The 27460-nt window shown below is 59.0% G+C and overlaps 1 long non-coding RNA gene across 4 annotated transcripts; it reads left to right on the forward strand.

Moving 5' to 3' along the window:
* On the forward strand, positions 1-26985 carry LOC112547105 (uncharacterized). Of its 4 annotated transcripts, none has more exons than XR_012906546.1 (3): positions 1-710; positions 2458-2617; positions 3388-3473. It is a non-coding gene; the product is annotated as an uncharacterized LOC112547105 (long non-coding RNA). The 4 variants fall into 4 exon arrangements; XR_012906548.1 differs by lacking the exon at positions 1-710 and adding an exon at positions 26293-26985 and having other exon boundaries at positions 1683-2617; positions 3388-7733; XR_012906547.1 differs by lacking the exon at positions 1-710 and adding an exon at positions 8135-8416 and having other exon boundaries at positions 1683-2617; positions 3388-7733.
* Positions 26986-27460: the final 475 nt, after the last annotated feature.

Here is a 27460-nt window from a genome sequence, read left to right on the forward strand (position 1 = left end):
TGTCTGCAGCTCTGTCTCTTCCCTCTGGGCACCTCGGCCCCACACCTGCGTCCTTGCGAGGGCCCGGGCACAGCCCCCGCAGGGCTCTCGACATCCAGCTGTGCGAACACCTGGTGCTTTTTAGCCCTCGCCCGCTGGGTCTGGGGAAACTGAGGCACGAACCGTGAGGGGATGTGCCCAAGAACTCAGTGGTGGAGCTGGTAGGAGAGTCCCACTCTGTCTGCGCCCACAGCAGCCCAGCGGCCCTGGCACAGCGCACAAGGAGGGTGTGGCCCGTGCCTGGGTTTTCTCAGCTGAAATCACTAGAGGGCTCGACCATCTTCCTCCCTGTGCTCCCTGCACGTCAGCGCTGACTTGGGCTACTCTTGCCCATGAATCCCTTTCACCCCCCACCCCCAGCGCCAAGGGGTCAGGGCTGGGATGTGACTCACTGGGGAAAGGGGGGGGCAGTAGAGGGAGGAGCTGCTGGCTTACACCAGCAGAGTGCTTGGACAATGGACAAGGGGGCGACTGTGGGGCAGCTCCGGAGAATCTTGCTTCCGTCTGTTCCTGCTACCCCAGGGGGCCCTCGCCGGCCCGGCTCAGCTAGACAATCACAGTCTGTTTGTGACATCACAGTCTGCTTGTGACATCACAGTCGCCCGCACCCCTTACTGTGATGTCACCAGCCGCACCGGAGCAAGTCAGCCATCCAAAGAGGCTGGCTCCAGGTGGGTCCGGGGTGCAGGCAAGGCAGCACTGAGACGCCGGCTGGGCCTGCGGCGCTGGGCACAAGGCGGGTGTGGGCCTTCGAGGGGCTGTGGGCTCTCCAGCCAGCGGCCAGCCTCCCCGCCCGTGTAGACATGCCCCAAAGGGTCGCAGCCGAGGCTGCCCGCTCTGGGATCAGGGAAGGCCGGGCCTGCTAGCAGGAATTTGCTCTGGGGCAAGCAGTGCCGCCAGTGGGGGTGTGCTGGGGAAGGCCTGTGCTGTGCGTCCCCGGTGGGTCTCCGGCCTCGTCTTAAGGCGCCTAGCCCGGGAGAAGCTCCCACGTGCCGTGGGGGGGACGGGTCTGCTCCTGGGGACCAAACGGCGCTTTCTACCGGCCAGTCCCCAGGGGCCAGCCGCACATGGAACTGGCTCCCCCAAGAGCAAAGGCCACCCGGTCCCCTGCCCAGCACTGGGAGACCTCCCCGGACCGGCCTTCTCCGAGCTCGCGCCAGGGGTGTGTGTGAGAAACAGCCTGCCCCGCCGGGCCCTGGGGGGCGAGAGGACAGGCCCGGGGCAGGAGCCAGACCTGCTGCGCGGCCGGGGGGCTCAGGCGCTGTGCAGAGCAGGGTGGGACCCCCGCCCGGGCCGGGTGCCGTGGGCACATCGCTCTGCCCCTGCGGGCTGGCGGGTTCCCCGGCGTGGGGGGGGGAGTTGTCGGGGGGGGGGGGGGGGGCCAGGCCCATGACAAAGCCCCGTGCTGCCACCTGCTGGCCTGTCCCTGGCAATGCATCGGCCAACGCTGCACCGCCACATTTCACCCCCTTTCCGAGCCGGGGGCAACCCTGGAGCTGACCTGCGGAGGCCTCCGGGCCGTGTCCAGGACCCAGCACAGAGACCGGCCTGTCGCCTCCGGTTCTGCCCTGGCAGGATCCCAAGGGGAGCCCAGCGGCTTTTATGATCAATCAAAAGCCAAGTGGCAGCGGGTGAGCTGAGCATGCGGCGGCAGCACAAGTTGCAGGACGCCGTCTGGTCGCACACCGGAACCACGCGGGGTGGGACAGGCTCAGCAAGGAGGGAACCTTTGAAGATGTTAACTGCTAAGCACTAAGGCGTCTTCACAGGACAGAGGCTGTTGGCCAAAGCGGAGCGGATTTCCCCAGGCCTGCCAGCCGGCACCTCCTTGGAACAAAGGCCCTTCAAGTCCCTGTGCCCGCAGCATGGGGACGGGAGCGCCACTCAGCCCCAAAATCACAAGGTCCTTTTAAAATGGCCAAACAAGGGATTTTTCTCTAGCCAGGTTCTGTGAGTTGAACTGTCCCGCCTGAAACTTTCCACCACAATTCAGCCCACGGCAGATGCCCAGCCTGGAAAATTCCACTCCGATGCTGGAATGGCCGCGCTAGCCAAAGTGAGCCCGGCACTGCCTGAATTCCTGTGTTTCTAGGAAAGGCCCCATGCAGAATCCTGGGGGGGGTTTCCGTAATGTAAAACGCCTCCGCAGTGGCGTTCTTCCCCTGCCTTCCAAAGCAAGCCGGCAGCTCCTGTCAGCGAAAAAATGCTCCGGCGAGGTACTGGAGATTTTTCCACGCTGTGGGTCCTCTAGGGCCTCCTTTCCCCTGCTGCCTCTCCTCCCCTTCTCACTCTCTCTAGATACGGCCCCTCCCTGTGTCTACCCCACAGTCCCCCTGGGAAAGCTCTGTTTCTCTGGAGGGTTACAAAATCCAGCGGCAGGGAGAACCGTTTCCTCCTTTTCTCTGATCTTTTCCCCAGAAACGGACTTTTCATCATGAAGTCGTCACAGACAATTTTTTTAAAAGCGTATTTTCCACGTGACCACCAATTTCACCGCTTTTGAAAGGGACAAGTCACGAGGGCGTGTCTCGGTTTGTTGTCTTTGTGCGGATGAAGTCGCATTCATCTACATTCCGAGGTAAGAACTGCATGGACCAGGACTTAGGGCTGGCGGCGTGGCGTGCGTGGCAGTAAAACCATTGTGGGAATGATGCCGTTACTGCCAAAAGAGGGATTCCCCGGTCACACACAAGATTTCCAAGCAGCTGTTTGAAATGAACAGGGATTGGCTGTCTTGGTCCCTTTGTAAAGGTTCCCATTAGGCTGGCTGCGGGACAAACACAGAAGTAAAAAAGGCGGAGCGATCGAACCAGGATTGAAATGAGCAAGCAGGAACCCTCAATTTAAAGAATGGATTTTAGTTTTGTTTTGCAGTTATACTTTCTACTGATTTTCCTAAAGAAAGATTAATTCTTATTGGCTGAGAGCCATTGAACCAGTCTTTCTTAAACTTTTTCAGATCGAGGGACACCAAACAAGGATTTTGTTGTTGAGTGGGGGGGAGAGCAGGGAAAAGTTATTGACAAAAAAAAAAAAAAGAGGATCAGAGGAAAGTTACTGAGGAAAAAAAAAGGTCACCTGCCCCTTTAAGGGCGGCCATTTTTAACTCTTCTGTTCTCCACGGCACACCGGTATCCCACGGAACACAGTTTAAGGAACGCTGCGTTAAACCATGTCGATTTGCAACTAAATGTTGCCTTTACACAAAATGTGGGGTTTCGTTTTGCTAACTGACTAAAGACCCAGACCCACAAGTAATTATATATCTGCCATTGCATTTATTCTGAATCGTCTTTTTGTTTACACTTTTATTTATAGAAAATGATTGGCGCATTTTTTATTTACTAGGCAGCAACTAAAGTTTTCTTTGTGATTTGTGTCAAGCTGTATTTGGACGGAAATTCAAATGCAATTACAAGTGCACAAAACCAGCATCTTCATCTATTGGTAGGTGCATCGGTCTATCGGTCCGTCTGTGAGTCCGTTTGTTCAAGAACTCCTCCTAACCGGTAAGAGCTAGGAGAAGTCGATAAGGTCATTGCGGAGAAACGAAATGAATTCTTTGCATTAATCTTCATGGTTGAGGACATGAGGGAGATTCTCAAACTTGAGCCATTCTGTTTAGGTGACAAATCTGAGGAACTGTCCCAGATTGAGGTGTCATTCATGCAGATTTTGGAACAAACAGATAAACTAAACAGTAACAAGTCCCTGGGACCAGATGGCATTCACCCAAGAACTCCAATGTGAAATTGAGAACTATTAACTGTGGTTTGTAACCGATCCTTTCAATCAGCTTCTGTACCCAAGGACTGGAAGATAGCTAACATAATGCCAATGTTTTAAAAGGGCTCTAGAGGCGATCCTGGCAATTACAGACCGGTAAGACTAACGTCAGTACTGGGCAAATTAGTTGAAACAATAGTAAAGAATAAAATTGTCAGACACATAGAAGAACAGAATTTGTTGCGCAAAAGTCAACATAATTTCTGCAAAGGGAAATCATGTCTTACTAATCTATTAGAGTTCTTTGAACGGGCTAACAAACATGCAGACAAGGGGGATCCAATAGATATAATGTACTTAGATTTCCAGAAAGCCTTTGACAAGGTGTGACGGCGTGTTGGGGGTCCCCTGTCTCCTGCACCCCGAAATGGCCCAAACAGACTCCACCAGCCAGTGGAATTGAGGGTGGTTTATTGCTTCTCCACGATACAGCATAGCACAGATGTAATCTGGTTACAGGAACTGGGGGCTAAAAGGCCTCAGTGCCCCCTTGAGATGGGGGGATCCCAGCCCCCTCCCCAGCTCCTTCTTCCCTGCTTTCCCGACAGGAACTAACTCCCCCTCTCCAAGCCCTACCCCCAGCCAGGGCAGTATTCCACCTCCCTTTGTTTCTCCCCATGGGGGCTTGGCTGGTTCAACCGGTATGGAGTCACCTTTGCATAATAAGATTTTCCCTGCTGGGTCTTGCTCCAGACAGCAGAGGTCACCACAGCCCAGCAAGTACCCCCACTACGTCACACAAGGTTCCTCACCAAAGACCCTTGTGTAAATTAGGTTGTCATGGGATAAGAGGGAAGTTCCTTCCATGGACTGAGAACTGGCTAAAAGACAGGAAACAAAGGGTGGGAATAAATGGTAAATTTTCAGAATGGAGAGGGGTAACTAGTGGTGTTCCCCAAGGGTCAGTCCTAGGACCAATCCTATTCAACATATTCATAAATGATCTGGAGAAAGGGGTAAACAGTGAGGTGGTAAAGTTTGCAGATGATACTAAACTGTTCAAGATAGTCAAGACAGAAGCAGACTGTGAAGAACGTCAAAAAGATCTCACCAAACTGAGTGATTGGGCAACAAAATGACAAATTAAATTTAATGTGGATAAGTGTAAAGTAATGCACATTGGGAAAAATAACCCCAACTATACGTACAGTATGATGGGGGGTAATTTAGCTACAACTAATCAGGAAAGAGATCTTGGAGTTATCGTGGATAGTTCTCTGAAAACATCCACTCCATATGCAGCTGCAGGAAAAAAAACAAATAGGATGTTAGGAATGATTAAAAAGGGATAGAAAAGAAGATGAAGAATATCTTACTGCCCCTGTATAAAACTATGGTACGCCCACATCTTGAATACTGTGTACAGATGTGGTCTCCTCACCTCAAAAAAGATATTTTGGCCTTGGAAAGGGTTCAGAAAAGGGCAACTAAAATGATTAGGGGTTTGGAACAGGTCGCATATGAAGAGAGGCTAAAGAGACTGGGACTTTTCAGCTTAGAAAAGAGGAGACTGAGGGGGGATATGATAGAGGTCTATAAAATCATGAGTGGTGTGGAGAGGGTGAATAAAGAAAAGTTATTTTCTTGTTCCCATAATAGAAGAACTAGAGGACACCAAATGAAATTAATGGGTAGCAGGTTTAAAACTAATAAAAGAAAGTTCTTCTTCACACAGTGCACAGTCAACCTGTGGAACTCCTTGCCAGAAGAGGCTGTGAAGGCTAGAACAGAGTTTAAAAAAGAGCTAAATAAATTCATGGAGGTTAGTTCCATAAAAGCCAGGGGATAGAATTGGTGTCCCTGGCCTCTGTTTGTCAGAGGCTGGAGAGGGATGGCAGGAGACAAATCGCTTGATCATTGTCTTTGGTCCACCCTCTCTGGGGCACCTGGCACTGGCCACTGTGGGCAGACAGGACACTGGGCTAGATGGACCTTTGGTCTGACCCAGTACGGCCGTTCTTATGTCCCTCCCCAAAGGCTCTTAGCAGAGTACGTGGTCATGGGAGGAGAGGGAAGGGCCTTTTGTGGCTGATCACTGGCTAAAAGGCAGGAGACAAAGGGGAGGACTAAATAGTCAGTTTTCTGAGTGAAGAGAGTTAACTAGGGGGGTCCCCCAAGGGTCTGTCCGGGGACCCATCTGTGATAGGGCGCTTGCCCTGCACTGGCCCTTTAAGGGCAAACCCAGCCCTGAGTGAGGGCTGAGAGCAAAGCCCCAGCTGAGACAGCTCTGGCTAAGGAGGGCCCAGCCTGGGGCTGTATAAAGGAGGACTCCTGGAGGGGAGGGGGAAAGGAGAGGGATGCTGCAGCCAGAGCCAGAGCCAGAGCCAGAGCCAGAGCCAGAGCCAGAGCCAGAGCCAGAGCCAGAGCCAGAGCCAGAGCCAGAGCCAGAGCCAGAGCCAGAGCCAGAGCCAGAGCGCAGTAGGGACCTGACTGCCAGGGAAGCAGGAGGCTTTCTGGAGGTAGAGCAGGGCCGGGGAAGCTCTGGCCAAGCAAGCCCCCAGGCGGCGGGGCCTGAAGCAGCCAGGTTAGGCAAAGGCTGCAGGTCCACCCCCTTTGCCAGTGCTGAGTGGCCATTGCAGATGCAGTTTCCCTTTGAGGCAGAGGGAGATGGAGCCTGGCTGTGGGTCACCGAGGCAAGGTGAGGACTGGGGGTTCCCTGGGAGGAGAGCAGGGTGCCGGGAGGAGGGAAGGACCCTGGAGGGAAAGCAGGATAAACACCCACCCCCGGAAGGGGGCTCAGACACTGGCGGGGGGACGCTGAGGCCCATGAGTGACATGTGTCTGGACCAGAGGGGGCAGCGAGAACACGGGGAGACTCCAGCGAGTCAGTGAGCTAAGTCCCAGAGCTACCAGCTGGAGGCGCCAGGGTGGTGAGTCTGCCCCCGACACCACCCTGTTCAACCTATTTCTCAGTGATCTGGAGAGAGGGGGAGCCAGGGAGGTGGCAAAGTCTGCGGGTGACACCGAACTGCTCAAGATCGTTCCGACCAAAGCTTCCCAAAGATCTCGCCAGACTAAGGGATTGGGCACCAAAATGAAATGTGGCTCAATGGAAAGTAGTGCCCATTGGAAAACAAACCCCCACCGATCCGCACAATATGATGGGGGCTAGTTTAGCTACAACGACTGGAGAGCGAGATCTTGGTGTCAGCGGGGAGAGCTCTCTGAGAACACCCACGCCGTGGGCAGCGGCAGGCAGAAAAGCAAATCGGTTAGGAATCGTTGAACAAGGGACAGAGAAGATCTCCATGCCTCTGGGTAAAACCACGGCATGGCCACGTCTCGATGTGGTCGCCCCCTCTCAGAAGAGATCTCCTGGCGCACGGAAGGCCAGCGGGGTGCTGAGGGGTTTGGAACGGGGACCATGTGGAGAGGGGTTAACGAGACGGGGACTTTTCATCCCAGCAAAGGGGGGATCAGCTCGAGGTCTGTAACCTCATGGCTTGTAACGGGTTGGCTGTGCCGCCCGACTGGACGGAGGAATCAACAGACCGGCTTCCAAGCCCAGCAGCTCAGGGCTGCTCCAAGCATTTGCCCAAGACTGCAATTTGCCCAAGCCTGCGCCTTCCCAGCCCAGCTCCTTGTCTCACTCCAGGGAACCTGGATCTGACCCTTGGCTCTGACCCCAGCCTGGGCTCTGATTTCCAGCGACTGAGTCCTGCTCTAACTACTAGGCATGACCACCTGTGGCCCAGTCAACGACCGCCACTGATCTGTGGTGTGACTTTTAGATCAGCCGCTTTGTTGCCTTGTGCCTCAGTTTCCCTGCTTGAAGATGCTTAACCGCCTGTGCAGACTGTTCCCAGCTCCGCCCAGGAGAGGTGCTTTAAGTGCTGGTTATTACGATGAGAGAGTCCAAGCGAGATGAGAAGAAAAGCGCCGGTCCATTTGGCACAATCAAAGAGCAGGTAACTCGATTACGCTGTGCTTTGCGAGGGTACATCGGATTAAGGGGGCCCCGCTCCTTGGGAGGCTGATGTAAGCCAGCGTGCTGACCCGGCTGCTCGCGTTCGGTGCAGTGAGCTGCTGCGCCGGCTGCACGCCGGGAGGGTATGTGAGTTGATCTCCGCTGGCGGACTCTCCTCCGCGCCAGCTGCCCTGGGGAGCGTCTGTAAGGCCGAGCGCAGACGGGGACTGGCCTTTTTCCAGCGCTGCCCGGGATGGCCATGGGACCGAAGGGTGGACATGTGGGGGGGAGGGGAGCTGCTGAAATTGACGCGTGTTGGAGGAAAACCGGGGTGCACAGACCCCGCACCAGGCAGGGAGGGCGAGAAGAGATGCTCTGTCTTATTCTGTGTCCCTTTCTCAGTGACACCCTGTGACGCAGGGGGGGCTGTCTGCTCTGTGACCCGGGGTCCCCACCTGGCTGGGCTGTGTGATTCCCACTGACTCACCCACATGTGGATCGGCCCAGACACCGAGGCCCAGCCTGGGCAGGTAACAAGGCTCTTGTGCTCCCTGCATCCTTCACCTCCTGTGTCCTGCGCCCTGCACTCGCTCTACATCCTTCGCTTTGCATCGTATGCACCCCCTGAGCCCTGCGCCTTGCAGTGGGTTTCTGAGTGAGCCCAACGAGCTCGGGGAACGAGTGGAAACGTGGCAGGGAGGGCGTTGCACGGGGGGGGGCCATGCCCTGGCGTGCTCCGGTGAGGCCTGCGGCCATTGGCCTAGGGCAGTTGGGCAGTGCTGAATCAGGCGGCGCCGAGCTCGGGTCGGGACTGGGGCAGGCTCTGTGTCCCGCTGGGGAGAACGGCACGGCTCCCGCGGTGCACAGCTGGGACGAGGAACGTGCTCAGGCTCAGGACGGACTGTGCTGGGGGACACGGCCTTTGTTTCATTAAAACACCATCCCTGCGGCCAGCCCTGTAAGGAGCCAGCGTTCGGAGGAGGCCCCAGCTGCACTGCTCAGCATTGCGGGGCCGGGCCGGGGGGGTTGGACACGCGGCTCTAGCTGTGTAGGGCTGTGACATTCCAGCTCACAGCCTAGCTCTGAAAGAAGGCAGTGGGTAGGGCTCCAGGGCGTGCTCGCTGCCTCTGCCCCACTCTGGGAGTGAATCAACCCCCACCCCAGCACAGCACCCCTTTTCACTCAGCAGCTCCAACCGGCTTTTGACCCCTGCGCTATTTTTCCTTCCAGGAGCCTGAGATCAGCGTGCGAATGAGGGCGCGGGGCTTAGGGCGCGGGGCGCAGGGCTTAGGGTGCGGGGCACAAGGCGCAGGATGTACGGTGCGGGGCGCAGGACGTGCAGGGCTCAGGCCATACAGTGTAGGGTGCGGGGCGCAAGCATAGAGCGTAGGATGCGGGGCTCAGGGTGCAGCATTTTTTGCTGGCCACAGCAGCATCGCTAGCGGGAGGAAAGGGTTAAAACGACAAAGGCTGACACACGTTTAGCTCGGTGGTAGCCAAACTTTTCCTCTCACACTCCCCCTTCCCAGTAATGGATGTGCCCGTGGGCCCCGGGCTGGGAGTGGAGTTGCTGCCAGGCCAGAGGAGGGAGCTGGAGCCGGGAACAGGGGCTGGGGCTGAGTGCAGGGGCCAGGGGTTGATGGTCGAGAGCAGGGGCCAAGGACCAAGAGTCGGGGCTGGGGCAGAGAACAGGGAAATAGGGCTGTAGCTAGGAGCAGAGCTGGAGCCACAGCGGGGGAGGGGGGAACAGTGGGGCTGGGTGGGCCCCCTCACCTCTCCTCATGGGGGCTGGGCTGGGGCCCACCGTGCCACCTCTGGACATTCCTCCATGTTCCCTCACAGGGGCATGCCCCACAGTCTGGGGACCACTGCGGTAGAATCGTATAATTTTACCTACAATGTTACCACACGTACGTCACCGGGACAATAATGATCAGCAAATTATGAGTTTTCAGATGATGCCACACAAGGGGTGCTCTGTACAAAATCCAGTATAGTTTTGTAAAAAGGGTGAGCACAGGGAGACTGACTGTCACAGAACCTACCCGTTGTCCCCATGACTTCTCTGACATTGGGCTCGGCAAGCCGAGCGCAGTCAATGTTTGAACTCCGAGCTTTGGAGGAGACAAAACGTTTTGCTTAAACCTTCCCACTAGGCTCTTCCTGCTTCCATCAGCCAGCTGGCCGATCAGAGTGTGGTGCGGGTGATTCTTGGCTCTGTGATTTGTGGGTTTACTGGAGGAGAGAGGGAAATCAGTTCTGGGCCCACGAAACTGAACATTGTCCTGATTGTCTGGCGAAAGGAAAGTCGAAAAGACATTGTTTAGGTTTGAACAAAAGGGTTTGGGATTGTTCATGGTTGTAAAACTTTTTTTGGCAAAAAGAAATGGAAGGGAATTTCAAAAGGCTGCCCTCTTGTGCAGTTGTTCTGAATAAAAAAAAAAATCAAACCAGATCAGGATTTCGTGGGGAGGAAAAATACAATTTTTTTTTTCCTACTGAAAGATTTTGCTGAAATTCAACACAAATTCACAAGCTGTTTCTGTTGAGCCAAATCTGCATTTTTTTTTTCCAGTGGGGACAAAAGTTTTGTCTGAAAGTTTTGCCCAGCACTAATTGACACAAGCGTCAAGTGTCTGACATGGGGGTTAATCCGCCCAGTGTCTGCCTTCCTGCAGAGGAACAGCCCCCCAGAGTAAGTTAGCTCCTTCCCTATGTATGGGCCGTTGATGGGCTGCCATACCCCTAAAGGCAGGCAGTCCCGAACAAGCACCTTTCCCCTGTGTGCCCCTGCTCTGGCTGTTCCAAGGTCTACTAGCTGGTGATGCCTCCTCTTGGCTATCTAAGCCAGTCAGGAGTCTACCCTACCTCCCTGTGTGGGATGAGGCCATGAGCGTGCTATTTGCGGAGGGGGCTAACTTCTCGGTGGGAGCCACAGGTATTTACATCCAGGAGAAAAAGCTCCTTCTCCCCTGCTTCCCAGACTGAAACTAAACTCTCTTCCAGCCCTGCCCCCCAGCCAGGGGCAGCATCCCACCTTCCTTTGTTTCTCTCCCTGGGGGGTAGCTGGTCCGACAGGTTGGGAGACCCTTGCCTAGTGACTCATCCCCTGTCCTGCTGGGATGTGCTACCGACAGCAGCCAGTGGGGGTCACCCCCAGCCCCAGCATAGCAACCAGCAAGGTACCAACACTTCGTCACAGATCCCTATGAAGAGAGAGTAATAAGACTGGGCCTTGTCAGCTTGGAAAAGAGATGACTAAGGGGGGGATAGGATAGAGGTCTATAAAATCAGGACTGGTGTGGAGAAAGTGGATAAGGAAGTGTTATTTATTCTGTCTCATAACACAAGAACTCGGGGGCAGCAAATGAAATGATCAGGCAGCAGGTTTAAAACAAACAAAAACCAGTATTTATTCATGCAACACACCGTCAACCTGTGGAACTCCTTGCTGGAGGATGCCGCGAAGGCCAAGATTATAACCGGGTTCAAAAAAGAGCTAGATAAATTCATAGAGGACAGATCTATCAATGGCTACTAGCCAGGATGGGCAGGGATGGTGTCCCTGGTCTCCGTCAGAGGCTGGAAATGGGAGACGGGCGGGATCATGTGAGGATTCCCTGTTGTGATCCCTCCCTCTGGGGCACCTGGCAGTGTCTGCTGGGGGCAGACAGGACTCTGGGCTGGAGGCACCTTTGGGCTGACCCCGTGCGGCTGTTCTCCTGGTCCCAGAAAGGAGGGTTTTGCAGAACAATCACAGACATCCGCCGTAACTCTCACGCTCCACAGAGAGTGGATATTGCGTTGCCCTGCAGCTTTTCACCCCGCAGCTTGTGGCTTGCAGGGCGAATGCAGCCGGGAGAACGTTCCTGGGCTCCCAGGGCCGGGGGCCTGCCCGTGTGCCTGCTCCTGCGTTGGGAGCCTGCTGGGACATGTGGGCACTAGGGGGCAGAGTCACACCGGCCTTCCCTGAGCGCTGCCCCTGCAGGTATTCTGGGTCAGGCTGGACTTGCCCTTCCAACCTTGAATGCCTCCAGCAGCACAGAGGGAATTTGCCCTGTGGGCAACCAGCAGCCCCGGCAGGGGGCGGAGGTGGGGGGGCCACGTCCCGGGGAGGAGGGGCTGGCTCCTGCTGTTCTGTGCGGGACGGCGGTGAGTTAGATGGGGGGCCACCCCCTCCAGAATTCGGGAAGCTCCAGGGGGAGGGACTGCCCAAAGCAAGCCGGTCCCATCGGCGGCGCCCCTGCCTCTCCTGCAAACTCCACGGGCGTTCCACGTGCAAACGGCTGGCTAATGTCGGGGGCAGCGGGGCTGAGCCCAGGACGGGGCGCCGTGGGGCAGGAGTGGCGGGTGTCACTGTGACACTTTTGGAGCGTACCCGAGGTCCGGACAGCGCGAGGGAGTTTTCTCGGTGCCCACTGGGGGAAACTGTCCGCACGCCCCAGTGCTGGCAGCCCGGGAGCGCACCGCTCTTGTGCCACGCCAGCGCCCAGCCACGGTCTCCTGGGCAACGTGGGCTTCTCTGATGCTTCCGAGGCCACAGGGACCCCTGCTTGCTGCTTCCCCTCGGCGTGACCCTCTCCCTGGCCCCCGGGGTGTGTGGGTAACGCTGCTTGCGTAACGAGCCTCAGCAATGCCTGGAAGGGGCTTGGGACACGGAGCCTGCACTTATTAACGAGTTCCCTCCGGCAGCCTCAGCCCCCCGCCCAGAAACACCACTTTCCAGCTCCCCGCCACGGGTGCAGCGTACCGGCCTGGCCATGCGGGGTCAGGCGCTCGGGACAGTTCACCAGGCCCACCAAGCCATTGACACCGCCGCCGTACACAGCGTCTGCGGGCGGGTCCCCTGCCTCTCCCCCGCTGGAGCTAGCCAGGCTGCCTTCCTGCAGTCCCTGGGGATCGGAGCGCTAGGGACTGAGAGACAAACACGCTGCCGCGGCGTCCACCACAGCCCGGAGGAAAGGCTGCCGCAGTGGATGGACCTGGCTGGAAAAGACAGTGTCAAAGCCCTGTAGGTCTGATTGGGAGGCAGCTGGGTTTTTAGCCTCCTCTGCAGGTGTTAATGAAAGCTTAGAAAAGAGGAGACTGGGGAGGGGATAGGAGAGAGGTCGAGAAAATCATGACGGGTGTGGAAAAAGCGAATAAGGAAAAGTTATTGACTTGCTCCCGTAACATGAGAACTAGGGGTCACCAAATGAAATGAACGGGCAGCAGGTTTCAAACAAACCAAAGGAAGTTTTTCTTTACTCAGTGCACAGTCAACCTGTGGAACTCCTTGCCTGAGGATGTTGTGAAGACCAGGACTTTAACCGGGTTCTAAAAAGAGCTAGATAGATTCATGGAGGTTGGTCCATCAATGGCTCTTAGCCAGGATGGGTAGGGATGGGGTCCCTGGCCTCTGTCTGGAAATGGGTGACAGGGGAGGGGTCATGTGAGGATTCCCTGTTGTGTTTCCTCCCTCTGGGGCACCTAGCGCTGGCCGCTGTTGGCCGATAGGACTCTGGGCTGGATAGACCGTTGGTCTGACCCAGCTTGGCCGTTCTTCTGTTCGTACGTGTTCTAAAGGACATGAAGGTGTTTCGCTCCCCTCAAGAACAGTTTCAAAAGGCTCCCATCCCAAAGCAGGCTGACCAGCCAGCCCTCTGCCACCGCGCGCGAGGTCTGTGCGGCTCCGCCGGGCTCTGCTCCGCCCGTTGGCAGGGGGGGTTTTGACTCCACGTGGGACGCAGGCAACTTGGGCTCTTCACGTAGAAAATGTCCATTCCCGTGCTGGCGAGTTGGGTCCCTTTTCCCAACTTTTTTTTTGTTGAAAAATTCTCCAACCGGGAGAACCAGCGTTTCCCCTGCAGATGCCTCTGCACTGTCCGTGGGGCTGTAGCAGGGCCAGGGTCCCGCTCAGCCGCCTCTGGCCGTGTCTGGCGCCGCCGGGCTCCGAGCCGCAGCCACAGCGCCGCAAGGGGCCTCGTGCCCTCTGCTCTCGATGGCAGGGCCGTCTCCAGACGACCGTGGGCGCGTTAGCCTGGGCGGCACCGCTCCTGTTTCAGAGCCACGGGGGCTGGGTTCATTGCTGGCCAGTGATGTGACCCAGGGCGTTCATGCCACCCGCGCGGCCCTGAGGGGCACCATGCTGGTTACCCGCGAGGTGCCCCCACTGAGCGCAGGGCTGGGCGTAACAGGGCAGACAGGCTGGCGTTGCTGGATCTCCAGCCTGTTTCTGCGCACAGGCGCGTTGCTCAGACAGGCAGGCACATCCTGACGGCGGCGGCGCACTCCAGACGTGGCACAGGTAGATCTGGTGCAAGCTGCCCCCACACAGCTCTGCCAGCTGGCTGCCAGCCCCGACCTTCTATCCCCGGCCAGTTTAGCCCGCCTGGCTCCTGGTCTGGGCTTTCCTGTGCGGTGCTTTGGGCTGACTGCCTGGCGCACGGATGTATAAACAGCCGGACGGTCACAAGTCCCCAGGGTTACAAAGCTCTTGTGCTTCCTCATTTCTCGCCGGAAGGCCAGCGTCTCCCAGCCCCGTGGCCCTTTGCACGCAGCCCCAGCGGGGAGGGATTTGGCTCTTCTGCAGAGCTTGTCCTTCCGCGGGGAGACCGCGAAGCACCAGCCTACGCCGGCACTTCGGCAGGCTGGACTGGCCCCCATGAGGGGCTGGCCTACCCCGGACCTTGGGAACCCACCCGGCCAGGAAATTCACAGCGCCGAAGAGCTGGGTCTCCTCAGTTACACGGCTGCCGAGCTGGTCGTGCGCTGGGCAGGGGACACTCTCTGGGCAGCACCTGGCTCGAAGCTCTCCCGGAGAGGAGGTGGGGGACAGGATGAACGGGCCAGGAGGCTCCATGAACGGAAGGCTCATGGGGGCTGGGGGGAGCCTTGATACCAAATGGGCGCACTCGTGTTTGAGTGAAAGGGGCCACTCGCGTAGCTGGCAGCTGTAGTAGACCGTTGTCCTCATATGTGGACCGGCCACTGGGGGGTGTCAAAGACAAACATTTGTGCCGGGGGCAGGTTTAACGCTGCACGTTTGCCCTAATCCTTTTCACAAAGCCAGGTGGGGTCTTTAGCCTCCAAGTGGGGGCAGCAAAGACGGGCAGTAGAGAGCCTCATTTCTCGGGGGTCACAGCGCCCCGGCCCTGCCCGCGGCCTAGTGCTTGACCCTGGGCAAATACTGTCACACGTTTCTGAGCCGTCCCTGCTGCCAGGACCCCTTTGCAGCTGTAGCGCCTGTGACACCGAAAGACACCTGGGCCGTGCTGTGTGGCGGCTCGCTGGGCAGCCGCAGAGAGAGAGAGGGGTTGAGACCCGCTGCAGTAAAGGTGGCCTGAAACCCCCTTAAAAACGAGTGGGACTGCAGCACCCTCGAAACTAACAACAATGTGGATGGTGTCATGAGCCGTCGTGGGCACAGTCCAGTTCTTCGGATGGATGGAGCAAGGGGCACCCAGGGACAAATCTAAAGCAGAAAAAGAGGGGAGGGGGAAGGAGACCCCCCCAATTAAAGTGTCCGTGCAAAATGCAGCTAATAGAGGGGGGTGTAAGGGTCCGATCCTTAGCGTTCGATGTCGTTTGGGCAAGTTAACACAGGGCCCAGCAGGGTCGGTGTGTTCCCATTTCTGATGTCTGATTTGTGTCCATCGATCCTTCGGTGCAGAGCTGTTCCGGTCCGGCCAGTGTCCACGGCAGAGGGGCACGGCTGGCGCGCGATGGCCGAGATCACATTGGTGGACGTGCAGCCGTCTGAGCCTCCGACGTGGGGAGGTTGCTGGTGTAGCTGTGTGGGCGGAGTCGGGACCAGCGTTGAGTGCAGGGGAAGCTCCTGGATGAGTGTGATGGAGGGGTGCTGCGGGGTTGTGGGAGGAGTTTGTTTCAGGTTGGGGGGCTGTCTGCAGGCGAGGACTGGCCTGCCCCCCAAGGCCTGTGAAAGGGAGGGCTGGTTTCCCAGGACAGGCTGTAGATTGTCAGTGATGCGCTGGAGGGGTCGAAGCTGGGGGCTGTAGGTGAGGACCAGCCGTGTTTCTCGGCCGATGGGTTCCCCAATTCTCTTCCGCACTGCTCTGTTCCATGCACACTTGCAAAATCCAAGCCAGCCAATGAACTCCCAACGCTTCCAGGTGCTTTAGAAACCACGCCCGGCAGAGAGCATCCCCCCGAAGCAAGCTCCTGGAGAAGCCCTCAGCCAAAGCAGGCAGGTCCTTAGCCATACTATGACATGCCGAGGATGGTGAAATTTACCGGCGTCATTAGTAAGTTTCAGACTCCGCTCATGCAGAAGCATCAGGCACTCCAGCCCTCCGGCATTTCTCTGCCACAACACGGAGCCGGCGATGTGCTTTCAACAGTAACGGAGCGTGTGCTTCAAAATGTCATGAGATCAGGGAGGCCTGGTTCGAGTCGTGTAACAAACAGCAGGGCAGGAATTGGGCACGTTTGTGTGAGGTGACAGGAGCCACGGTGGTTCCAGTGGGACAGTGCGTGTGTTTTGCATTTTGTAGTGTTTGGATGCTTGCTGCCGAATCGTTTTTTTCTAGCAGCTACAGGGGCGTCCCACGACTGAATTACAACCGGGTGACTCCCCCGGGCCTCCAGCTGTACATAGATCAAACGTGAAACAATGTAAAAAGAAAAGGATGCAAATACACCGAGAGAGAAAAGAATGTGTCTCAAACACAATCCCGGAATGGCCGCACGTTTCTTTTGTGGGACGTTTCAAAACATCGACGCCTCGTGCCGACGTGCAATGAAAAGAAGGCCAAAGTGGCCGAATTCCCCAGGGAATGGACATTCTCAGTCGTGAGTCCTGCTTTGGAGATGGGGGATACCCTGCCTGACCTAGAGGCCGTTCCCACTGGAACAGACCTTTAGGAAAAATCCACTCTTGATTTAAAACTGTAACTCCTGGGCGGTACCGTTGTACAGGCGCGGGAGTGAGGCTCAGAGGCTCCAGGACTTGCCAGGCAGGCCAGGCACAGCAGGGAATTCAGCTGAGAGCTGGGGTATCCTCCTGGCCTGGGGACCACCCTGCCTCCCTAGTCATCTCACCCAAAGGACGCTGCCTTGCCCGCCTCAATAGCTTTCGTCCGAGGGTCTCAGCTCGCGGCAGACACTTCCTCTATTTTAGGTGTTTCTAGGGGTCACCCTCGGAGCCAGACACTTTCCGAATCAGAGCCAAGTGGATTACACCTGCCTCCCCACGTTTTACAGAGGGGAAACTGAGGCACGGCCATTGATGCGGCTCTTTCAAGGTGTCACCACAGATCTGTGGGAGCGCTGGGAGCAGAATGCAGGATCCCGGGGCCTCTAGCCACCGTGGGCCTCTCTTTCCACACGGCCCAGGGAGAGAAAGGCCCTTTTGTGACCAACCTGGAGCACAGCTTGTCCCTTGGCCAGGCTGTGAATTTTAATCACCAGTTTTTATCAAGTCCTGGCCAGCTGCCAGGTGAGCTCTGCCTCTGCTCCGTGCAGCAGGCTCCCCGTGCCAGAGCGGGGCGTGCAGGAGGCGCGGGCTGTGCCCGGCTCCCAAGGGGCTTCGCCGCCGCAGGTGGGCGCGGAGAGGAGCCAGAAGTGGCAGCAGGGATCCCGGAGCCGGAGCCAAAGCCGCAGGCTCCGGAGCAGTCGCCTTGCCCGAAGGACGGAGCCGGGCAAAGCCGTTCTGAGACGCGGGGAGCACGGAGGCAGGGGCGGGTACAGGCGGGCAGAGCTGCCGGTGGGCGGGCAGGCGGCAGGGCAGGAGGTGGAGGGCGTGCCCCGCGCACAGCTACCCAGCTGCCAAGGGGGCGTATGGAGATGGTGCTGTAAAGGCAGGCTCGGGCGGGGGGGGGGGCTCTGCCCCTCCCAACATGGCTCTCCCCCAGCGGTGACCCCCGGGGTGCATGTCAAGCGCCGGCCCTGCGCTGGGCTTTTGGGGGTGGCTAGCCGAGGCCTCTCCCCAGCACAAGAGGGGCAAGGTTTTCAGGCCTCACCCTTGTGACCGAGTCCCGCCAGGGTTGGGCTGGGTTGCCGGGCGCTGCTCTTCCCATCGGCCTGCTCCAGTGGGTCTGCGCCAGGCCTGGCACTGCAGGGTCCCGATCCTGAGTGGGGGCGTGCCTGGCGTAGCAACACGGGGCCCTGGCCTGCAGCGTCTCGTCCGCACACCGCCGGGCCGGACCTCCGTCCGCATGGAGTGGGGTGAGACTCTGGGAGCGAGGCTTTCCCTGCGCCCAGCTCCTTCCACCTTCAGGACACCAACGGGGGGGGAGGTGTGCATGCGGTGGGGGGTGTGCATCGCAGGGTGTGTGTGTGTGTGTGTGCGCATCGCAGGGTGTGTGTGCGTGTTTGTGTTTGTGTGTGTGCATTGCAGGTTGTGCATGTGTTTGTGTGTGCGTGTGTGTGTGTTTGGGTGTGCGTGTGCATGCAGGAGGTGTGAGTGTGTGTGTGTGCATCACTGGGTGTGTGCATTGCAGGGTGTGTGTGTATTTGTGTGCGCGCGCGCATGCACGGAGTGTGTGTGTGTGTGTGCATGTTTGTGTGCATGTGTTTGTGTACGTGCATTGCAGGGTGTGCATGTGTTCATGTGTGTGTGCATGCATGTGTGTGTGTGTGTTTGGGTATGCGTGCGCATGCAGAAGGTGTGAGTGTGTGTGTGTGTATCACTGGGTGTGTATGTGCTTGTGTGTGTGTGTGTGGTTTTTGTGTGTGTGTGCGCATCGCAGGAGGTGTCTGTGTTTGTGTGTGTGTGTGTGTATGCATGTTTGTGTGCCTGTGTGTGCATTGCAGGGTGTGCTTGTGTGTGTGTGTGTGTGTGTGTGTTTGTGTGAGCGGGAACATTTTCAAAAGCATCCAAGTGATTTTGGACCCTAAGTGCCATTTTCAAAAGCCACCCACATCCTCAAAGGGATTTCGGCAGCTAACACCCATTAAACCCAAGGGAGTTAGGCACTTAAACACCTCTGAGGATCTGGGCCGCAGGCCCTGTGGGGCCTGGAGCTTAGCTCCTGGTGTGTGGGTCACTCCCGAGAGCTGCGGGCGCGTCACGGCCCCTGTGCCTGCTCTCTAATGTGTCTTTGGCCTGGTCTCCCAATGCCATCGGCTCTCTCCCGCCTCCCCTTGCTGGGCTGGGGCTGGGGCTGGCCCTAGAGGCTTTAGCCCCCTGTGGCCTCTGAACTGGAGATCCAAACACCCCATGGCTCTGGCGGGGGAGGCCTGGGAGATGGAACATCCTGCGCCCATTTCTCAATAGGCTTTTCGACTCTATTCTCCGCTGGCTCTTACGCTGCGCCCATCCCCGAGAGCCTTCCAGTCCCGCGCTGACGCCACGTGGCCAGCGCCTGCTTCGGGCCCCTGTGCTCCAGCTCCTCGCTTGAGGGCCGTCTGCAGGGATCTGGCTAAGAGGGCCGCGCTGGCAGGGCACGTTCTCGGCTCTGCCACAGTTTTCCTGTGTGGCCTCCCTGGGCCTCAGTCTCCCCATCCGTGCAATGGGGATCCCTTTGTTGTGCGGGGCTTTGAGATCCCCCAGGAGGCGCTCCGGCTCCGTTTGCGCGTTGGCAAGCCAGGGGGCCTCCGTCACCGTCCGCGTGGCAGGTCTCTGGGAGGCGAGTCCTGTCCCGGGCACGGCCGGTCACGTTTCGGTCCAGACTGTTTTCCTCGTTTTGGCTGCGGATTCTGTATTGAAATGGCTGTTTACTCCCCAGGACGAGATGAACAGCCCCGCCGGATCAAGGACAGTGCCCCCTGCGCGCGGATTGGCAGCCAATTGTTACCCAGCTCGCAGGGGAGGGACGGGGCAGAGTCCTGCAGAGACAGGGCAGGGACACTCGCTCTGATAAGGGGGAGCCGGGAACTCCATTCCCGCCTGCGGGGGATGCGTGTGCGAGTCACGGCAGAGCCCGGGTGTCTCCCTCGTGCGAGGCGTGTCACACAACCAGCTGGCGGGACGTCCCGCCGGGGCCCCCGGGGCTTTGCTTGCACAGCTGCGGGGAAAGGGCCGGGCAGGAGAGTCCTGTCCCCTGGGGGCAGACACACCCTGTCCGCTCGGTCCTGGCCCCGCAGGGACCCCACCCCACCACTGAGCCGCCGTAGGTTCACCGGCCAGAGCACCCGATGTCCCCCTGCCACTCGGCTCCCCCCAGATGCCCAGTTGCACCCAGCCTGAGGGAGACTCAGCGCTTGGAAACCAGGTCCCCGCAAGCCTCTGGCCAGGCTGGGCCGGGGACATGAACGCCGCCTGGCAGAAGGAAAGCGATCCCCTCCCTCGGGGACAGCCCGGCCCAGCCTCCCGGTGCCAGCAGAGGTGACCGGTTGGACTCCAAGCCAGCACACTGGCGCCTCCCCCGCTGGCCGTTTGGTGGTGAGTGGGTGCCGGCCGTGCGTCCCGCCGGGGCGTGTCCGTGCCACAAATGCTGCCAGCGCGGCTCCTCGGTGAGAGCCCCGGACCGGCTGGGCTGCGGATCCCAGGCCCGTTGGTGGCAGCGGTGGGGGCCCTGCGACTGCCCGAGCGGTATGCGCCCCCGAGCTCTCTTCTCCCGGGACGGCACGTCAATCACTCACTTCCCTTTGAGTCCTTCCTCTCTCATCGGCCTGGGAGGTACAATAGCCGCTTTATCCTGCCTGCGCCCCGTGACCGGATCCCGGCAGCTCGGCTTCGGTGCCGTGTCCCAGCCTGCCTGGCACCGGGACACAGCACGGGAGGGCAGATCCCAGGCCTTGCCAGGCCCCCGTGGGCTGCACCGGGGCTGTTCCCACAGGGAGGTCAGGCCACTGCAGAACCGTGGCCAAACTGTGCCCCCGCGCCCAGCCCTGGAGAAAGAGCATGGCTACATCGGCTCTGAGGCACGAGAGGGAGCCCGGCCCTCTGGCCTAGCCCTGAACCTGCCGGGCGTTCGACAGGGAGACTGCTGAGCAGAGCTGGCCCGCAGGAGACTCGCGCGTGGCTGCAGTGACGTGGGCAGTGGCGAGCTCTGGACACGCACGGTGGAGGCCCCGGGGCCTGCCGGACGCCCGGACAGACACTGTAGTGTGGATAGCACAGTCCAGGACGGACGTGGCAGCTGCTGGCCTGGGCCCGATCCAGAGCAACTACACACGCTAGAGTTTGGAAGAACAACCAGGAGCCCCAGAGACCAACAGATTTCACTGGGCTCAAGCTTTCGTGGGCAAAGACCATCTTCATCACATGCAGGAGTTCGGGGGGGCCTCCGCTCCACCCCCATCTCCCAGCCTGAAGTGCGGGGGTGGGGAACCCCTGCTGCTGCCCCTCACCAGGCCCCCCAGTAATCCCCTGGTGCACATTGCTTGGCGGAGGGGCTTCAGACAAAGGGGTGGGATGGGGGAGGAGCCAGGGTGGGTTTGGGGGAAGGGGTGGAGCAGGGGCAGAACCTGAGGTGAGGGGTTGCCCTGGACCCCATACCTGGGGCCTCAGGCCCCACTAGGGATGGCCCTGGCCTCGCACACAGCACACCGTCAACCTGTGGAACTCCTCGCCAGGGGATGTGGTGAAGGCCAGGACTTGAACAGCATTCAGAAAAGAGCTAGCTAGATTCATGGCGGTTAGCTCCATCAGTGGCTCTTAGCCAGGATGGGTAGGAATGGTGTCCCTGGCCTCTGTTTGTCTGGAGGTGGGTGACAGGGGAGGGATCACGTGAGGTTGTGTTCCCTCCCTCTGGGGCATCTGGTGTTGACCACTCTGGGCAGACAGGACACTGGGCTGTCCTGGACCTTTGATCTGACCCAGTCTGGCCGTTCTTATGTTCTTATGACAACCGCAAAACATTTCCATTGAGCACAACACAGATGCACGGATAGGAAGGACAAGGCTGCTTGAGAACTATTTAAAGTTTGAGTTAAGGACACTGGCTTTGGCTATGTTGACATGCAAAGACAATTGCTGTTTTAATGGTTAGAGCTCTAACTCTCTGAATCGCAGCATCTGCTCTCCTTAACTAATTATTGTCTGACCCCCGTAATTTGCTGCCACTGAACATTTGAATGGCTAAAAATAAAATTGAAAAATGCTTGAAACCGGTAATGTTGAGCAACTGTGAAAACTGAACTAGATCCCCATCTGAAATAAGTGTTTACCCATAAACACTGATATTATCAGATGAATTAAAATAGGGGTGGGGGTTTTTTTTTGGCACCACTTAAGAGCGGGGAATGGGAGGACGCATCAGTCCCTACAAGAGTCAATGACTTCAGTGCGGAACGGATGTATCCTGGGACGACTTATAGCAGGGACGCCTTGTATGGGTGGAGAGGAAGCGATGCTGGGAATAAGTAACGTTTGGGAGAAAGTCGGTTATTGTTTCTTTAAGGGCAGGAGCCTTGGAGAGTGGGCGGGGCAAGGCTCCCGCCTCACCCGACCAATTGGGAATGAGCTGGAGGAAGAGGGCTGTATATATTCTGCCCCTTCGCTCAAAGCAGGGAGACTCCAGCGGAGGCAGGGGCTGGCCGGAGAGGGGGAGCGGCTGAAGAAGGAAGCGCTTGGAGGCTGCAGTTGGCCTGGCCTGCGGGTCTCGAGCTCCCAGGAGGGAGACCCCACCCCCGAGGAGGCTGCTAGGACCTGTGGGCCTAAGGGAGCTGTGACGGCGCGTTGGGGTTTTCCCGTCTCCTGCACCCCCGTAATGGCACGGACAGACTCCACCAGCCAGTAGAATAGAGGGAGTTTATTACTTCTCCAGGATACAGCACCGCAAAGATGCAATCTGGTTACAGGGCAGGCCTAGGATGCCTCAGCCCCCCTTGAGATGGGGGAGCCTGGGCCCCTAAATTCCAGCCCCTTTCTCTAGGCTGTCTCCTCCATGCTCCCAGACAGAAACTAACTCACTCTCTTCCAGCCCTGCCCCCAGCCAGGGCAACATTCCCCCTTCCTTTGTTCCTCTCCATGGGGGGTAGCTGGTCTGACAGGTTGGGAGCCCCTTGCCTAGTGACTCATCCCGTCCTGCTGGGCCGTGCTACCGACAGCAGCCAGTGGGGGTCACCCCCAGCCCCAGCATAGCCACCAGCAAGGTACCCCCACTACGTCACAGGAGCCGTCTGAGGAAGCTGGATGAACACAGTGAATCAGGCCTGGGGAGAAGGGCTAGGGGGTCGTCTCTGGTGCTCAGGGGGTATTTGTGAACCCCGCGGGAAGGGGTGGAGGGACGTGTGCCTGCAGGGCCCTGCCTGCCAGTGGCATTCCCGGCCGGCGACTCTACGGGGTCACGTGGGCCCCCCTCGCTGGCCGGCAGCTGGAGTGGACTCTTACCCGCTTCTGTCGCCCGGCCCCGAGAGGAGGGAAGGGGAGAGGGCAGACAGCCTGTGCCAGGGATGCGTGACCCTCCCGCCCGCCCAGGGCGACGCAGCCAGGCGGCCTCCACGTGCGGAGACACCGCGTGGCCACCTCTGAAGCAGCCGGGGGGAGGGGGTGGCGCTAGCCTGCCCGTGGCACGATCGGCTCCTCGCCAGGACGGGCCGTGCCGCCACATGCGCGGGGGGATGCCAGTTCCCAGCGTCCCCTGCCTGCCCTGCAGACACAGGTAGTTAATGTTTAGACCATGGAGCTGGCGCGTGGGCAGGCGGGGGGTGGGGGACGGAGCGGGCCTCATGGGGCCTGCTGTGCCCAAGGGGGCTTGGCTGAATGTGCTGCCCCTGCCCCCCAGCCTCGGCCGTGCACTGTTCCGCAGGCCAGCAGGCCTGGCGCCGGAGCAGACAGGCACTGGGGGAGGCCGGAGAGAGCAGATGCTGCCCACCTCAGCTGGGAGAGCCTGCTCGGGACTACCGGGGGGGGCGGGAAACAGCCGGGCCCTGCCAGGTGCTCGTGCCCCGCGCTGGCTGCTGACGTGTCACCGACCCCCTCTCCTGTGCCCGTGCGGGGTGCGCTGCACCCTCTGCCAGACCACGCTCCATGGTCCCCCCGCCTCTTGCCAGCTGGAGACTGGCCTCCCTCCTGTGCTTAGCTCTCCAGGCATCCGCGCCCCTCAGCGGGTGTGCCCGGGTCCCCGGCGGGGTCTCTCGCTCTCTCGGCGGGCGCGCCCGGGTCCCCGGCGGGGTCTCTCGCTCTCTCGGCGGGCGCGCCCGGGTCCCCGGCGGGGTCTCTCGCTCTCTCGGCGGGCGCGCCCGGGTCCCCGGCGGGGTCTCTCGCTCTCTCGGCGGGCGCGCCCGGGTCCCCGGCGGGGTCTCTCGCTCTCTCGGCGGGCGTGCCCGGGTCCCCGGCGGGGTCTCTCGCTCTCTCGGCGGGCGTGCCCGGGTCCCCGGCGGGGTCTCTCGCTCTCTCGGCGGGTGTGCCCGGGTCCCCGGCGGGGTCTCTCGCTCTCTCGGCGGGTGTGCCCGGGTCCCCGGCGGGGTCTCTCGCTCTCTCGGCGGGCGTGCCCGGGTCCCCGGCGGGGTCTCTCGCTCTCTCGGCGGGCGTGCCCGGGTCCCCGGCGGGGTCTCTCGCTCTCTCGGCGGGCGTGCCCGGGTCCCCGGCGGGGTCTGTCGCTCTCTCGGCGGGTGCGCCCGGGTCCCCGGCGGGGTCTCTCGCTCTCTCGGCGGGCGCGCCCGGGTCCCCGGCCGGGTCTCTCGCTCTCTCGGCGGGCGAGCCCGGGTCCCCGGCGGGGTCTCTCGCTCTCTCGGCGGGCGCGCCCGGGTCCCCGGCGGGGTCTCTCGCTCTCTCGGCGGGTGCGCCCGGGTCCCCGGCGGGGTCTCTCGCTCTCTCGGCGGGTGCGCCCGGGTCCCCGGCCGGGTCTCTCGCTCTCTCGGCGGGTGCGCCCAGGTCTCGCTCTCTCGGCCGTTGGGAAGTGTGTGAGATCTTACTGCTCGTCTGGCCGGCAGCCAGCGAGGCAGGCCAGGGTTCTCCGTGGGGTGAGCCGGAGGGATTGTCTGGTTTTTTAACGGCCTCAGTGGCCTTGCTCAGAAACCCCCGCAGCTCTCTGCTTCCTGCCGGGGTCCGAGCCTCTGCAACCGAAGGAGCCCTCCGGACCCCCAGGCTGCGGCTCTGCCTGCCTGCTTTGGGGCGTCCCCCCAGGATCTGCGGCTTGATAGCGGCTTCCGTTGAGCCTAAGAGACAGTGCCTGGCAGAGCCACTGACTTCAAGGGGGGCCGTGACGATCTTTGGACCCAGCACCTCTCCCCTGAGGGCAGCCGCTCTGCCGGGCAGCGGGACGTGGTTCGTTTTTAGCCTCTGCAGGGGCGACGGGCTCCTCCCAAAGAGCCCCTCCGTAGCAGAGGCGTTTCAGAGTCACGCTTGCACCCAGCCAGCCTCCGCGGAGAGCACGGGAAATGTCAGTAACGTCTTGAGGAAAACCGCGGGCCTCAGTTTCCCTGCTGGCTGTTGCATTGTTACCGACGAGGGCTCAAGGAGTCAACAGGTAAAAGACTATTGGGCACGGAGGTCTGGCCCGAGCAAGCCACAAGGAAAACCCCGTGTCTGCTCAGGAATGAAAAATCCCCAAGGGGGGACAAAGAAGCCAGGGATTAAGAGGAATGCTGAAGAGCTCTAACCGGAGGCCATCTTCCGCCAGGCTGCCACCCGCCAAGGCCCACGTGCTCAAGGAGGGGAGCGCCCGGAGCCGGAGGCAGCCGCGAAATTGCCTCGTCCCTTCAAGAGATCACAATAATGCAGGCAGTGTGCCTTTCTGCAGATCCTCACGGCCAGCCGGCTGAGAGCAGGGGGGTCCCAGATGGGAGCTCTCCCTAGACCCGCCCCCTCCTGCTGTGGGTCTGCAAGCAGGTCCCCTCCCCCGCTCGGCCGGGCTTACATAACCATCTTACCCAGCTTTGTGCGTGGCCCTGAATGGCCATGCTGTGAGTGTCAGGCTCTTCCGGGCCGTGGCAGGGAGCAGATTGCATTATTCTGCCCTTCACAGGATGGATTAGTGCAGCTCCATGTGACGCAGCTTGGGCCAGAGAGACCTGGAGCAAAACAGCCCCACTGGCTCCAGGCCAAAGGAAGGGACGGTGTTGGATGCTGGACGCCGGAGACGGGGGCGGGGGGAGTCCCACAACGTCCACCGCACTGGCTGACTGTCCAGGGTTGGTGCGCATGAATAGGAATTTGAGCGAGCCCTGTGTCAGCGAGGCCAGGGCCGAAGCTCTCTGGCGGACGGCTACTGTGCACCAGCAGGGTGCACTGGGGCAGATAGACCCCAGCTGGGGAGGGGGGTGGCTGCCAGGGCCAGCGGTTACGCATTGAGAAGCCCAGTGCAGACACTGCCTCACGTGCAGCACGCCGCCATAACCTTAACTCTGCCCCCTGGGAGGCAGAACCACCAGCCCCACGCTCTGGAGAAGTAGGAGATGAAAGGAAGGGGGCTAGGCCGGCTCACTAGGCAGCACTGTCTCCCATCACTGCTTCGGGCTCACCAAAACAGGCAGCGCCGATTCCAAGCTCATGGTGACTGTAGCAGGACCCTCCTGTAGGACCGCCCTCTCACGGCCCACCTCTGCTGGGGTAAATGGCTTCGCGCCTGTGGAGTCTATTTACTCCAGCGGGGGATCTGGCCTCGTGTGTCCAGTCCCCGGAGGCAAAGACTTGGTCCTTTGATGCCGGTTGCTGTGGAAACGGGGGGAAGGGGTCTGGCTTGGGGGGAGCTAATCCAAACTGATTGCTTCATTTTTTTTCTTATTTGCAGCTTGGGTTATTTTTTGTCTTCCCCTCCCCCGGCGACAGACTTGTCTCTGGAGAGAAGGCGCTGTGACAGCTCCCACGGTCACTGGCTGTCAGTACATGCCCTGAGCAACCGCAGGAAACAAGGCCGTCTGAAGCTGTCAGAAAGAGTCAGCGCAGCCAATCGCAGCCGGCGGAACTCAGGCTGATTCCAGCTGAGATTGCCGTGAGATTCCCGGGACCAGTTCACGCCAGCTGGGCAGCTGGCCTGGTGATAAAGTGGGGGAAAACAACCGAGATGGGGCTGCTACAAGGTGGGTGCATAACCGGCTGGAGAACTGGTCCCAGAGAGTCGTTATGAATGGTTCCCAGTCATGCTGGAAAGGTATAACAAGTGGGGTTCTGCAGGGGTCTGGTTTGGGACCGGTTCTGTTCAATATTTTCATCAACGATTTAGATATTGGCATAGAAAGTACGCTTAGTAAGTCTGCAGATGATACCAAGCTGGGAGGGGCTGCTCATAATTCAAACTGATCTGGACAAACTAGAGAAATGGTCTGCAGTCAATAGGATGACGTTTAATAAGCACAAATGCAAAGTGCTCCACTTAGGAAGGAACAATCAGTTTCACACATAGGCTACGTCTAGACTGGCATGATTTTCCGCAAATGCTTTTAACGGAAAAGTTTTCCGTTAAAAGCATTTGCGGAAAAGAGCGTCTCGATTGGCACGGACGCTTTTCCACAAAAGCACTTTTTGTGGAAAAGCGTCCGTGCCAATCTAGACGCGCTTTTGCGCAAAAAAGCCCCGATCGCCATTTTTGCGATCGGGGCTTTTTTGCACAAAACAAATCTGAGCTGTCTATACTGGCCGTTTTGCGCAAAAGTTTTGCACAAAAGGGACTTTTGCCCGAACGGAAGCAGCATAGTATTTCCGCAAGAAGCACTGATTTCAGACATTAGGAAGTCAGTGTTCTTGTGGAAATTCAAGCGGCCAGTGTAGACAGCTGGCAGGTTTTTCCGGAAAAGCGGCTGATTTTCCAGAAAAACTGGCCAGTCTAGACACAGCCATTAAGTTTGCAGATGATACCAAGCTGGGAGGGGTTGCTCATAATTCAAACTGCTCTGGACAAACTGGAGAAATGGTCTGTGGTCAATAGGATGATGTTTAATAAGCACAAATGCAAAGTGCTC

Source organism: Pelodiscus sinensis, chromosome 11 (genome assembly GCF_049634645.1).
Source record: "Pelodiscus sinensis isolate JC-2024 chromosome 11, ASM4963464v1, whole genome shotgun sequence".
Classification (NCBI taxonomy): domain Eukaryota; kingdom Metazoa; phylum Chordata; order Testudines; family Trionychidae; genus Pelodiscus; species Pelodiscus sinensis.